Source organism: Pundamilia nyererei, unplaced genomic scaffold (genome assembly GCF_000239375.1).
Source record: "Pundamilia nyererei isolate P.nyererei 1_Seehausen unplaced genomic scaffold, PunNye1.0 scaffold00543, whole genome shotgun sequence".
In the NCBI taxonomy this organism is placed as follows: domain Eukaryota; kingdom Metazoa; phylum Chordata; class Actinopteri; order Cichliformes; family Cichlidae; genus Pundamilia; species Pundamilia nyererei.
Window position 1 is genome coordinate 99,949 of NW_005187944.1, and position 3,311 is coordinate 103,259.

Consider the following 3,311-nt stretch of genomic DNA (forward strand, 5'->3'; position numbering starts at 1 on the left):
CTCACCATCAGTATCAGAAACAGTCTTACAGGGATGTGAAATGAACAATTTATTTTCTGTGCTTGATTACAAAGAGTGAAATCAGTAAAACATTTCCTGTAATGCTGTGAAATGTGAGAAGCTGCTTAGCTTTTTTTTTTTTTTTTTTTTTTTTTTTAACAGCTAACATAGACATACACACACATGGATTTGCACATATTCATCAACTTTTTGAAATACAGATATCTGTCTTTGCATTCTAGTTCAAGACATTTTGAATTCTCTAACACAGGTCAAAAACCTTCAGATGGTATTAGACTTATTTTTGCCATAGTATGCCGTAGGAAATAGACCCAGATGTAAACTTACAGAAAACTGAACTTAACTGAAACTGATCTTTATGTCAATTTTGGCAGAAATTCCATAACGCAGTTGGAAAACTGAAAACAGTGCACATAGAACGAAGACTAGAAAATAAATCAGGAAGTAAAAAAACACTGAACAGCTTTCCATGTACACTCAGTTTGCAGTATACAACAGCACCTTTACATTAAACACAGCACTGTTTCAGTTCAGTCCAACTCTTCCCCCAGCAACACATCATTTTTTTCAGGGCAGAGTTAAAGTTACATACAATTTGCCACTGAGAGCATATAAGTCAGGAAAAGCATCAAATTATTGAACGATAAATGTTTTCTGGATTCATTATTTTAATCATAGCATTTAAACATTTTAAACATCAACATTGACAACAAAGGACATACTTTTATCCTTTCATTGCTTTATTTGTCATAATTACTGTTGCATTTACACCTGGGTGAATTGTTAGCTGTTGTAGCTTTCCCAAAGTGAAGAAGTCCCACCACCACCAGCAGCAGCGCCACCATCACCACAGTGAACACAGTCCGTGAGATGAGGTAAATATGGCAGGCAGGGTGCTCTCTCTGAGTCTCTGTGCAGAGATGGTTACATGTGTGAGACACAGCTGAGATTAAGTCTGTTTAACGGATTTAAAAGAAAAAAAATCTAATTTGTGATTAAAATATTATCACATACAACATTTTTGGTAAAGAGCTTTCCTTCATCACCTTGGTTAATTATTTATTATGTGATTATTCACCTTCATATCTGTATATATCACCAAAAGTAACCTCTCTCCTCACACTGAGTCTCTAAGAAAGCATCTTCTTCTCTGCTTACGTCAACTGAAAACAGGACAACGACCGATATTTATTTAGTGGCTTATTGATTTAAAGGACTGAACGAGTAACTGGGAAACTTTTGTCACTTTTCTATGATCTCTGTTACTGTTACTGCCTTTATGAATGAAATATAAATCTGAGTACACTTGACTTTAAACTCCTTAGTGTGAAAGTGACTGTGACCAGTGGAACCTGTTTTAGTAATTTAAATGAGCAATCTTGTGGAAATACTTCAGAGTAGTTCAAAAATGGTACCAATAAATAGACTCAGCAGTTTTTCTTAAAATGTGGGAAAAGTAATACTTTATATCACACGTGTACTAATCTTACTTTGAAACATTGCTGTTTCTCACCTGTGACACATGGCAGGGAGACAGACAGCCAGCTCTCTGGTGATTCTCCACCTCCTGAGATCTTGCACTTGTAAAGTCCTTCATCTGCCTTGTAAACTCTCTTAATGGTCAAGTTTCCTCTTGAGCTGCTCCCTATGTGACGCCCATATTTATAGAAATCAGCTGCGATGCTGGAGGAAAGCATCTTGTTTCTGCAGCGTAGAGTCACAGCATCTCCCTCCATCACAGGAACAGCAGGACTCTCCAGGATCACAGAACCAGCTGAATGACATGAGATGAGCTTTATTCGCTACGAAAGTCATTTAAAACAATCATAAAATATTTTTGTCTTGATTCAAACTTACCAGTGACAGAGATGTTGACACTGTTGCTTTTCCTCCCTCCTTCAATCTCACACCAGTGTTCTCCACCATCGTCCAGATAAAGACTTGTCATAATGCACAACGATCCTTGTGCTGTTTTGTTACCACCGTTGTTACACTGGGATGTTTTCCCTTTTACCTTGTGTACTATGTTTCCATGAAATACTCCCTCGCAGTAAAAACTGACAGTTTCATATTCAAAGAACTGCAACTTGTTTGGAACGACACGAAGAGAAACTGCATTTAGGAAAATGAGAAAAAAAGATTTTCAGTTTATTGTTGAGTTTGCAAACTTCTGCTCTTTACTGGAACAACAACATGGAAAATAAAAATAGTTTATATTTAGATACACAAAGAAAACATGTTTATCATAACTTTCTCACTAAAAAAGATTCAGAAAATCACAAAATAAGTCAAAATCAATCAACTTGACTTTTTCTAAATAAATAAATACATTTCTCTTTCAAACAAAAAAAGCTAACGTTCATATTAGTGAGCAAATTAGTTAAACTCACAAACTTTCCGAGCATGTGCAGACAGCAGGACCATGATGATCATCACTGAAGAGAATAACAGAAAAATAAGAGACACAAATAAAAAAACATATATGTGACTTCACACTTTTTTGACTCGTACAGCTAAAATCTTTCTACAGCTCCAAGGTGTCATCACATGTTTCCCCTACATGAAACATTCAAATCACAACATTGTTGACTCTGACAAAGTCTTTATAGTTTATCTTTAATGTAGAGATAAAGGCAGTGCTCACACAGTCTGATGCAGAGAGCTCGGATCTCCATGATGTCTTCCTGCAGACTGACCAACAGACTCTTCCTTTGTGGCATATTTGAAACAGCTCTAAATAGTTTTTAGCAGAGCTGCTGTTGTGGTAAGTCACCTGACAGAAAGACAGCCTGGTGCTGTTTTAATTACTATTTTTAGATAGTTAATGTTCATCTTCGTATTCTTCCTTAAAACACTAATGATTCACATTATTCACTCTAATCCTAACATCAGTATACTGAGTTATTTGATTCACACAACAACTAAATGTTTGGGCAATATTAGCATAGTAGCGTAGTTAAAAATTAAAACTTCCCAACTCACTCTTGAGCGGGCATAATCAAACAGTTCATCCCCAATTTTTGATGTGGGAAGTCTTTATTTTCTCTGCCAGGGCTGCCCTTTGTCACTGATTCTGTTCGTAATTTTTTTGGACAGAATTTCTAGGTGGTGGAAGGCTTTTACTTGGGTGGTCTCAGAATCTCATCTCTGCTTTTCGTGGACGATGTGGTTCTTTTTGCTTCATATAGGTGGTGGCCTCCAGCTCGCACTGGAACGATTCGCTGCCGAGTGTGAAGCGGTGGGAATCAGAAACAGCACCTCGAAATCAGATGTCTCCTGGGCGCCTCCTT